The sequence below is a fragment of the Prinia subflava genome, chromosome 11 (genome assembly GCF_021018805.1).
Source record: "Prinia subflava isolate CZ2003 ecotype Zambia chromosome 11, Cam_Psub_1.2, whole genome shotgun sequence".
In the NCBI taxonomy this organism is placed as follows: Eukaryota; Metazoa; Chordata; class Aves; order Passeriformes; family Cisticolidae; genus Prinia; species Prinia subflava.
Window position 1 is genome coordinate 25,457,300 of NC_086257.1, and position 11,966 is coordinate 25,469,265.

Below are 11,966 nucleotides of genomic sequence, written 5' to 3' on the forward strand. Positions count from 1 at the left end.
TTTATATGTCCTTGCAGCCGTGATGTCAATTTTCTGAATGTCCGTAAATGAAATTACGTTCAGGGCCGCCTCTCATTTTACTATGACAACCCACAAGCTCTGTTAATATTTTACTATGGTGGCTGACACACCTCATAATCTGGGCTCAGGTCATGGGTAGATATCTCTCTTAGCTCTGGATCATCATTTTTACAACACAAGATCTTTCTTCATATTAGAAAACGCTTCTTTTGCAAGGACTGACAAAAAAATGCGTAATGAGTCAGCTGATATGAATAATATATTCTTAGTCCAAGTTTTACATGTAATGAGACAGTTCTGTAATTGAAATAGAGAAACTTGATAATACAAAGATGAGCCATCACAGACCAATAAAGATACACATCCACAAACCCAAGAAAGTTCTTGGGTTGCAGCAGGATGAGAAACGCTTATTTATTGATGTTAGGCAGTTGAACTATGCCTCAGGACATTTCTTTCTTCTCCATTTTTGGGATTAAAAAGTTGGTTTTATATTTATTTTGTGATCTCATGCTCTACGTGATGGAAGAGTGTTTGCAGGAAAGGCCAAGTTAGAAATGCTCTAATATATCTGTGGTATATTCAGTAGGATGTCATTTGGGCCAGTGTAAGCTGTTTCCATGGCTTTGAATAGCCAGTTATTGATTCTGTGGCAAAGATTCAGAACCTGAAAACTCTTCATACATCACCTGATACATTAAATAGACTTTCACTACATTCCCAGTTGGTAGAGAGGATTTGTAATTTGGCTCCCACTTACTGGCACAGGGAAAATGTTTGCTGTAGCCAGAATATAGTGACTTTCTTCCCCTTTTTTATCTGACTAGAGTGTGGCTTTTTTTGCAGTTGTGAATCCTGGCTTGCAGTAAAGAGGAAAAGTTTTAAGTTCTGTTACATCCAGCACTCTGCCATCCTAATTCACAGCAAGTGGTTCAAAGGCAGATGCTTCCACCGGGTCGTTGCCAGGTGCTCACTCCTGCACTTTCCCTTCCTCCACTCACTAACATTGCCAGTGCCACTGAAGTCTGGCCAGACCCCTCTTTTGACTATACTCATATATGCATGGAGTTTTTGAACAATTGTCAGGTTTGATATGAGGGCTTAAGCTACACATTGTTCTCAGCAGGGAAGTAGCATCCAAGCTGAGCTGGAAAGCAGCACTTGGATTGAGTCAAGTATTTTCCCCAGGGAAAAACTGAGTGGCTTGCACACTTGGCCGCTCTGAAAGCGGCTCTTCCTTTCCTGCTCATGTTTGCCAGCTCTGGCCATCTATCTGGGAGGAGTGACCCATTGTCAAACATTAGGCACAATTCTTGTCCTGGAATAAATGCTTCATCTTGGAGACTCTAAGGGCTGATAACTGGGGTGGAGCCAGTCTTTGAGTGGCATGTCATCCTGTCCTTTTGATCAGCATGTTTCTAGGAACTGTGCTATCATAATGGAAGGCATTCTTTTCTGGTGTGAATATGTTTCCTTCACTCCTCATCTCCTGAGCCATACAAAGTCCATGCTGTGCAGAAAGGTGAAATGACATATTTACTGTGGAAAGTTATATAAATATCAGGCCACTCAGTTTTGGTAGTTTCAGGAGGATGTAAGCAGTGCTGATACCTTTCAAATTTTGTATTTTGATGTATCTAGTAAATTGGAATTGTAGATAGGTTTGTCTTGATCAGTTTTTTGTGTCAATTACTGAACTCATTAGACAGTTATGACCTGAGGTCATGAGTTCTTGCTCTTGTGATTTTTGTAACTGCTTCCATATTCTAAAGGTAGTTGGGATATCTGGAGCTTGATGAGCTTGTGACAAGTGGCAAGTACTGACCCTCCCTTAAACTGAGCCAGGAGGGACAGGGATGGTACAGATTTAAAGGTAGGATGGGATTTACAGTAGCCTAGTAGAGAACAGATCTGTTCAAGCCTCTGCTGGTACTAGTAAACTTGTGTGTATGTGTTTTTTATATTTATATATGTATAAAAATTTATAAAATATATAAGGTGACACATTGATGTGACACACGTAACACAGTGTGGTAGTCACTTGGTGTTGTGCGGTTCCATTGAGGGCTGGAGAGAGGCTGGTAGACTGTGCACCAAGTTCCTTTCTTTGAAGAGAGTACAAAGGAGAATGAGCTGAAAAATGTCTCCCTTCATGTGACCCAAATTTTCACTGCAGTGAGGGATTACATTAGCACAAGCTGTTCTTTGGATAACTCCAAAAAGCCCTCCAGCTCTGACAGCTGTTGTAGTAAAGGGGTACATCCAGTGGGATGTACTGAGGGGACAGATCCTGTTCCTCTTGCCAGAGATTCAGCCACTCCCTGTGAAATGCATGGATATGGAATGCATGTCAGTGAAAGCTGAAAGAATGGAGCTGAAATTGCACAAAAGTAAAAGCCATCATTGCACCCTATATACAACTTTGGATGGGACAAATCAATTTCCGTTCCTATTCCCAGACTCCTCTGTCAGACCTGGGGGCTGGCTGTGTGTGAGGCACCTGAGAGCAGAGAGGGGAAGGTGCCTAAGGAAAAGCTAGGTGTCATGGGCTTCCTCATGACAGCTTTCCTGTCCCAGCCCCAGCTGCTGGGCTCTCCCAAGCTATGAGGAGAGACTGCTGATGTACATGGCATTTCCCTCGTATCTTTTTGACCTTTGTCAAAGCTCAGATAAGGGCTTATGGCAAATGTAGCTTGGACTGGGTGGTGTCCTCAGTGACACATGGACATCACATCACCATGAATACAAAAAATCCAGGTATGCTGATGACAAGTGTCTAGTAGAAGTAGGCTGGAAGGCACATTAGACCTACTGTATTCAACTGTACTGTAACTTAACTTTGTACTTCTTTGCTGTTCTACTCTTCTGTAGTCGTGTGCTGTTTTACATGTCTATGTTTTACATGCCTCCACTGCCTGTTCACCAGCTTTCCCACAAAATCCCTTTTTGACACGGAACATCTTCTATAAGAGTTTTAGTAAAGTTCCATTCCTTCATTCTCCTCAAGGCATACTCTGAATATGAGTAGCTGTCAACCAGTAGCAAATGGGCATGTGGGCTCTAAGCAATCTCTGATGCTTCTCTAATTTATATGACTTTTAAGTAAGCAAAAATTACATGACCATGTGTATGTAACACTTCTTTTTTCCTACTGTTACATTTCTTGAGTCTTGCAATATTTGGTTTTGTTTATTTATATGAAAGGTATGTTGTTATGTATTAATGAAATTGCCTTTTTTATAATCCACAATGTCTGTAGGAGAAAATAAGGGAACTTCAGAACTGCTTTGGACCATCTAAGCACCACTGAAGTACTTTTAATAATGAGGACAAAAATTCTACCTAAGATATTTTTTTAATATGAGAGAACAAAGAAATTGTTTTGTTTAGGGTTACCTGTTATTTATTTCTCTTTGGGGATGTGTGCTCTTTATTATCTTTTAATGAGTTTTTGCCAAGTCACACAAATCATTATTTTCAGTGGTTATACAGCATTTGAAGTTACATATCCTTCCTGTCACTCTGCATGCTGAAATGCACAACTGTCCATCGGGTGCAATCATCCTCTTGCTGATAAAATTTAATTTTTCTTCTTCCTCTTGACTTTACAAAAGCAGGCAAACAAGCAGGAGATTCCTAGGAAACTATGCCAGTTGTTTCACATTTTAGAAACAGAGTCATCTTCTTCCTATTTTTACCAGATGCTTTGCAGACAAGTGTCACAGGATGCTATCACTGGGCTTGGTTTTCTGTAACTTCTTTCTCAGTGACCATTTGTCACTGACTTATATGTCTTCAGAGCCCAATGTTCATCCTGATTCAGTGCGTTTCTGAAGAGTGCAGCAATATACAGTGTGTCACCATGTGTATTATCCTCATGAAAACCCAGTGCTTTTCATGCTTTGGTCTGCTTCTAATTTCATTTTCTAGCAGTCATTATACTTGATGTTTCACAAGAAAATTTCAATTGTAAGTAATATTTATACAAGGACTCTAAATCTTTGAAAATATGAGAAATTGAAATTACTGTTGCTTGAGTGAAATCTTGGATACAAGTTCCCATCATGTTCAGTGAGGGCAGATTTTAATCCTTATATTGTTGGTTTTGACAGGCTTTTTATGTCTGTATTTTGAAATTATCCTGTCTCTGTGTCTTTTGCAACAACAAACATTTTTAAGTTTTTACATCCCATGCCTGGACCTGGAATTTCCTTCTTTGCTTTTATATGCACTCAGATTCTCAGCATTCAGTATGTGACAGGGCAATTCAGCTGGTTTTTCTCTCCCACTCTCCTTTCAAGGGGTCTTACAGGCAGCCCAGGGTTTTACCAGCCTTTCTGGTGCAAATACCTGATATAATGCAGGAGTGCTGCTGTGGCTACTGTGGTTTTGCTTGCTGCCTTCCCTGTCTCCAAACTATCAGTGCTGGTGCAGGTGGAGATTGCTTCTGTCTTTACTGAGGTGCAAACATCAAGTGCACACATAGACTTAAGGGAAGGTAGGTGCCAGAGACAAAGCCTGTGCATTCTTACCCCTTGCTAGATACCAGTGTAACTGAGATGAAAATCCTTTTGTGAATTCATTAACTCACCATAGCTAGGAACCTTATGTGGCCCTGAATGTAAAACAGGAATAGTGCTCCAAACTTACATGGAGTTGCTTTGCTTTAACCCTGGAAGAAAATACTTACCTCTCATCTTTCTTTCTAGACTTGGAGGAAATGGGAGTGGAAGAGAACCATCTCTTTCTTTCTGCAGCTCGTTTGTGTTGCAGATAAACAGCTTTCCCCATATGCCGGTTCCTGTGGTAATGAGAAGATGCAAGCTGTACATCTGTCAAACCCAGTCCCTCTGTCCCGTTTCATCCCTGCTGCTTTGCTTCATATTCTCCACTTGTGTTGTTCAGCTGAGTTGTTCATATGCTCCATGGAAATGACATGATTGTGGCCGATTGGCTCTTTTGCTTCTCTTGCATCTCCAGAATTCTGTAAGAGATATGTCTGCCTTAAGGCTTGTGTAGGGAGGCAGAACGAAGAACAGAAGGAAGTAAGGCAGGCTGTCTTCTCTGTGGAAGTAGAACTGTTTCCATTTGGGGTCAAATCTGAAAGACTATTACAGTTTCGAATGTGTTCGTATTTAAGGGTTGCAGTGGGTCATTCCAAGCTGTCTCATGTATTTAGCTGCAGTTCTGTACAGCTTTTGACTGATAGTAAGAATATTATATACACCATTCTCTTTAATCCATGTGGTGAGAGACTGGGATGCATAATGCCTGGGATAAATAATGCATATTTATCTTCATAGCTACAAACAGGCCTCCAGCTGGCTAGTCCACCTCCTGTGCTGATTTCAGCCGGACATTTGTTAAGAGTGCGATCAGAGTCCATGTTTACAATTTATTTCCTCTTCAGTTGTTTTCTTTATTATCCCCATGCTGTAATTCTACTACAGAAAGAGATTTTAGAGACTGAATAATATTTTTCTCTATGCTGATCTCCTCTGATAGCAAGAATCAAGAAATTCTAAAGGAAGAAACTGGCTGGGGTTTTAGCTGTGGAATGCCTAGAACTCACAGCTGTGACTTTATTTTTCCAAAATAAATAAAACATTTAATTTTTATTTAATACATTATGAATCTAGTTGCATACCTTGGCTGTACCCACTGCTCCCGCAAACTACTGTGGGAAACTTTGTTGTAGAAGAAATTAGGAATTTTCCACCCAAATTCTTCTTCATCCACAATTTACATGCTATTGTTTTGCCCAATATGCTCAAATTGCTGGTGGCTTGACCTTGGAGTTCCTGTATTCCTATTATGAGCAACAGACTCCACAGGCTCGTGGAGGGCAATGTGAGACTACACGTTTGTGGCCTTGCCTGCAGTGGATTTATTCACTGTTCATCGTGGTAGCGGAGATCTGAGGCTGAGCATTCACTTTTGCACTGTTGCAGTAGTTCATTGATTTCTCAGTCAACAAATAAATTTAAAAACTGAGATCATGCAACATTAAGTCTTATTTCCAACAAATTTAGTGAAAGTTTGTTTTCTTTTTATAAACCTGTTGAAAATGTGTGAAATCTTTGGGGTTTTGTGAATTGTGTGCTGTTTACTGACAGCCCCACTATCCAAAGAAAAGCCCGTGGAGAAAGGACATGCCATGCTATTCCTGTTATCAGACCATTAGTGCCTTTTTTTAACTTGAATTTCTTAGTGTTTCGGAGGCAAGAGGACAACTTCTACACCTTCTCCCAGCCTCTTTGCCCCTTCAGTTCTTTCTGTGCTGCTGCAGCTTTGAGAAGCTTGCCTTGCTCCTTGTCTGGAGAATCCACAGCAGAGGGGTGCATTTTCCATGCACTCTCACCCTCCACTACATCGCTTTGCAATCATGAAATCTACATTAGGTACAGCAACAAAGTGATTGCTCTGTAAATAGACATCCAGATGGTCTAAGGCAACTGTTTGTGCCTGGTGATTATGGATTAGTTGCTATTAAATTTACTAGGCTAGGCGTAGAATTACACTGCTGGTTACAGTATCCACATTAAGCTTCAAATGAACCTTAGCAGTGGAAATGTTGCCTCTGGGTATGCCCTGTCCCCTCTTACACCATAATTCTTGTCATTGTCACTATGGAGTATCTTTTTAGACAGGGTTCTGTTGCTGAGTTATTATTAAACAAAATGACATTCTAGCTCTCCCTTCATTTAATTACACCTTCCTATTTTTTTTTCAAAGTTTGTCCCATCTTGAATCCAAATTAGCTGTTACTCCCTCATTGAAAACCCATAAGGCTTTTAGGTGTAGTATGTCATACACAGAGTTGGAATGTGTTAACTGTTTCACAAATGTCTTTTATTATACTCTATTTTTTTTTTTATTTTCTGAGATTGACATGGACCATTTTATTTTGTCAACATAGTGAAGACAGGCATGATATGTGTTTCCAAAAGAATTTGACAGTCTTGATTTCAGAAGCGAAAACAAACTTTAAACCTGTATTTTAAATCAGATCATTTTCAAAACAAGTAAAAACCCTTTATTGTCAGGAACAAATTATATTTGGTTTTATAGCTGGACCTTCACTTGGGTTCTCAAAGTTGACACAAATCATGAATTCCTTTTCATCACTTCAGTTTAAACTCCACCATAAACTATAAAAAAGTGCAAGACTTTTGTTTAAACTACAGTTTAAAGTACTGATGCCTTTCTTCTTAAAGCAGGAAATCTACAGAAGAGGAGGTTTATTTATTTATTTATTTGTTTTTTTTTTGTTTCATCACTGAAATAATACCAACTACACTTACTGAGAGAAAAAATTGCTTTACCATAATAGGTTAAATCATGGGGACCTTTCAGCAGTCTCTGTTGAATTGGTTTTGTTTCCATGGCAGCTCCTTCTGCTTCACAGACAACTTTGTGTCAGTAAGGCTGAACTGAGTGGAAGATAGGCATTTCTCTGCAGTTGTAAGTGGGCAACTACAATAAATTTCCATATCATGAACAGATTGTTGTGTAGGGAATGTAATGTTACAGGTTGCTGAGAACCAAATGTCAGCAAAAATAAACAGGTAATTAAGAGTGAGCCTGTTGATAATGCAGGTTCATCCAGGCTAAAACCTCATACAGGATCTCAGCTGCAGGAAACATAATGCAATGGTCTTTCGTTCGTTCTTTCATTCTTTCTTTTGTCCTGTCTTGAATTTTTATTGTGTTTAGGAGTGTGGTAGAGCCAGGTAACTATTAATCTACTCTGAAAAAAATCCTCTTGCTTCTGTTTCTACTTCAAATTTAATATTGGCTACCATGCAGTTGGAAAACCCAGAGACATATACCAGAATGCAGTTTATTTTGGAGATATATCATGTACAGGTTAGTGGCTTATTTTGTTTTCTAAAGACATGGAAGTAATCCAGTTTGAATGCAAAACACTGGATTTTGTGAAACTGTTAGAACTGCAAGCTAAGGGTTGGTTATACATTTTTTTCTTTTCATTTTTTTCAAACAGCAAAATAAAATTTGGATCTTTTTCACATATATGTTTTCTCACAGACCTGTAAAGTAGCATATTTTACAACAATTTATGTGCTTAGTCTTGATCTATTAAACTTTTTTTTTTGGTAAATGGTTAAAACTGTGGTCAGTGTTGACTCACCTTGAGTAGATTAGTTATCACTTTTGTTAATATTTAATGGTACGGTACTAGTCTGTACCCTGTTCCTTTCAGAACACTCCCATCTGTTTTGACAGATAACGCATCTCCTGCATTTATACCAGGGATCTGGGGTGAAGTCTGCTGTATGATCTCAAAGGTGCAGTGTTTCTGCTGCGTTTATCTTTATGTAAGGGCTGCCATGGATCCTAACAGTGCAAACATTCAGATTCCAAGAGCCTAATTCTGGTCTTACAATGATTAGCAAAAAATCAGAAACAAATCTGATTTTTTTTAAAAAACAGAGATCATTCTAGTTAGTTGTCTGTATCTCGTTGTGAAAAATATGCTGAGCCTTTTGAAGCTGGCCTGTAACTTCTTGGTGCTTAGCCTGGCTCTGTGTTCCTTCACTGCTTCCGTGCAGTTCCTGTGCTGTGCTTCTCACACAGGAGCATTCTGTTTCCTCTCTGGAAACAATGCCCTTTTTGCCTGATGCTCTTTGGGAGAAGCTCAGGTGGTGACTTTCTGTCTAAAGTTCTGACTTGACAGATGGCAGATGTATCTGCTCTGCCTTCTCCCTTGTGGAGCCTGTGGAAATCACTGAAGAATCCCCATGCCTGTTCAGCCATGTTATGCTGGAAGCAGTCACTAAGAATGCACTGTGCTTTTTAGATTTAAATGATGAGAAATCTGCTGCTGGACTTGATGGTCTCTACTGAGTGGTTATCTTCCTCCTGTTCCACTTAAAACAAGAGATATTCTAAATAGTGCTGATAGACTGTAGAAATAATACTTCCTTAGCAGTGCTGTGTTTAGGTCATATCTGTAATGATGTGGAAACAGGTGTTTTCAGAACTTCTGATAGTCTTTAAAGAGTAAGAAATATGGGAGTTTTAAGACAAAGGCATTTTAAAAAGTGATCTCTGCTTTCTTGACTGTTCCAATCATTATCCCTGATAACACATGTTTCTGCTAAAGGCATAGCAAGAGTTAAAATGTAGTAAGAATATCAGAAATAAGCCCACAAAAAATAAAGACCAATATGTTTAGTTCTACATAATATTCTAGGTCATTTAATACACAGAGGGTTTGTTCCCAAGTTATTTTTCAGTTTGAATGCTTCTACCCAAAAGGTGTGGATACGATTCAATGTCTAGATATGCCCCATAAGTACTACGCTTAGAGAAGCAGATTTCCATTTTTAGTTTTTTATTAGACATTTATTTCTGATTCGATATTTCAGTTTTGCCTACTTATACTTCCTAATATTCCTTATATTTCTGAAAACCTGTGCAGTTCTGTTTTATAGTGAGGCTGTATGATGATAGTTGGGTTGTAAAATGTGTAGGAAAAAGGAAGGCTTTTATTAGAAGTTACGAGTTGCATTTCCCAGCAGGCAGGTCAGCATACTCTGACACCCACCTCTTAGATGCAGTACCTTGTAACACCAAAGGCGAGCATTCCATCTAATCCAGGGCTTGAAGGAAAAAGTTCTTAGTCATTAGTTCAGTGGCACACCCATTGCCTATTAAGTGGTACTTTTAGAAAGAAGCAGAGGTCCACAGCATAGTGGCAAGCAATAGTCACAGAGACTATTTTGAAATACCTGGCTACATCCACACCCATGCTTGTAGCCTTTATTTGAGGGAGCTTTTTAATTACATCCATGGGAGTTGTGTCCAAGTTGAGCAATAGAGGACAGACTCGTAAACATAATGGGCTACCTGTTGGGCAAGCAAATTGACTATTTTCAAAGAGGGAACATTCATGTGCTGAGCAGTACTAAACCCAAAACATCCGGGTACATAACATCTTTGAAAGTAGACATAAAACCTCACAGGATTTTTGTAGACTTAGCAAGATAATTTGGGTTAGCTTGAGGTCAGGATCAAGTAAGATGGAAGAGGGATGAAAGTGCTTAATCTGTCTTGACATGGTTTATAGTGACACTTGCAAAGGCACCTTGGAACTGACACAACTGACACTAATTTCCAGAAGGTGTGGGGATACCTGTGCCAGAGACTTGGGACAGGGAGAGGGAATTCCTTCTATTGGGATGGATTTAGGTGGTTGCTTGAGTATGTTGTTGGCCAGGAGGAGTGGGTCATGACTTGATCCTATCAAAGAAAAGAGATTTTGGAGGCTGAGGGAAATCAGTGTGTGCAGAGGCACATTTTAAAAGTGGAGCAAACATCACTGCTTTTGGAATACAATGCTTTTTACGCAGAAAAAGTGGGGGTGCCCAGTTCTTGACAACAGATCATTAACATGCCTCCTCAACATCAGGAAAGACACAGGCCTTCCTCAGCCTGAGGACTTACTAAACTACACCTTATCAGTAGGCAGGTCATGCTGGCTGTGCTGCCTCCTTATGTGCCATCTCAAGTAGCAAAAGATTTTGAGAGGCAGCCAGTACAGCAGAGCAGCAGCACAGTGATTACTTATGCAGAGGTAGAAATTCCCACGTGTGTAAGTACCAGGCTGTTAGTCTGGGTTTGTGTACTTTAGATAGATGTGTTTATTTTAATTTATTGACAGGATTTTGTTTGAACCTAACTAATTATTAGTTATAAAGTTGAACTATCTTAAGGGTATAGGCATTATACAGCTATTAGAGGACTTTGGCTCCATATAGCTGTTAGAGGACCTTGGCTTCATGTAGTATTTTGTCTTTCGTATGATAACACCTATAATTTCCAAGTGTCTATCTAAACCTTGGTGTGTCTCAATTGTTTCAGATTATCATAGAAGTATGGAATCAGTTTATTAAAGCCCCCCAGGAACCTTGAGTCCAATGAATCTCCCAGCACTGCCAAGGCCACCATAACCCTTGTACCCAAGTGCCACATCTACACAGCTTTTAAATCCCTCTGGGGATGGGGCCTCCACCATAGGGCTGGACAAACCTTTTGGTTAAGAATTTTCCCCAAATATCTCCTCTAAACCTCCTTTGCCGCAACTTGAGGCTGCTTTCTTAAGACTTACACTGCCAATTCGGAATTGCTCTCCTTAAATTTCTCCAGTGCTAGTATGAGGCATCTAGCTTAATACAGTCCTTTGCTTTAAGAAAGTGAGTATGGATTAGGATCCTATTTTTGTCATTTGCCTGTATGAATATATCCTCTGGTTCCAGCAGGACAGTTCACAATGCAAGGGTAAGTTTTGTCTTATAGGTATATGGTAGTTAATTTTTAACTGAGACAGAACTTTTACGGGTGCTAAGTTTTATTTTCTGCCTTTCAAGCAGTAGGAAATCTAGCTTTGAAAAGGTATTGCCATTAGAACTGAGATGAATTACTTTACTGTGGTGGATCCTTGAGCTAATGCCTTGAGGCCTGCTCTCTACTCAAATGCAACTGCGGTCTTTGGAACAGCACTGGTACCAGATAGCTAAGGACTTAGACAAGTGAGAAAGTACTTAAGAATAAAACATATTCTAGTGTCTGTGAAGACTATTTGAGAAGATGATCAGAGCCCAAACTATACTGCTGTTACACAAGAGGATAGTTAATTTTCAGATTTTTAAAAATATGTATTTTCTGTATATGTTAAGCTCTGCCTGACTAAAGTAACACATTTTTGTTTCACACAAAGCCTTCTTAATGCAAAGGGAGAAACAGGAGTGGAGTTCCAGCCTCTTCTGCCTGCTTTCTTGTTCTGCAGAGCAGATGTGAGATTCCAGGAGAGGATAGACTGTCAGATGTGTGTTGGCCAGGTTCAGGAGCTGAGGGTGTTGCACACCTTCATTGCCTCAGCAGGTCAGCCTTTTGTCTATAGTTCACTGTCTAAGTTCAGC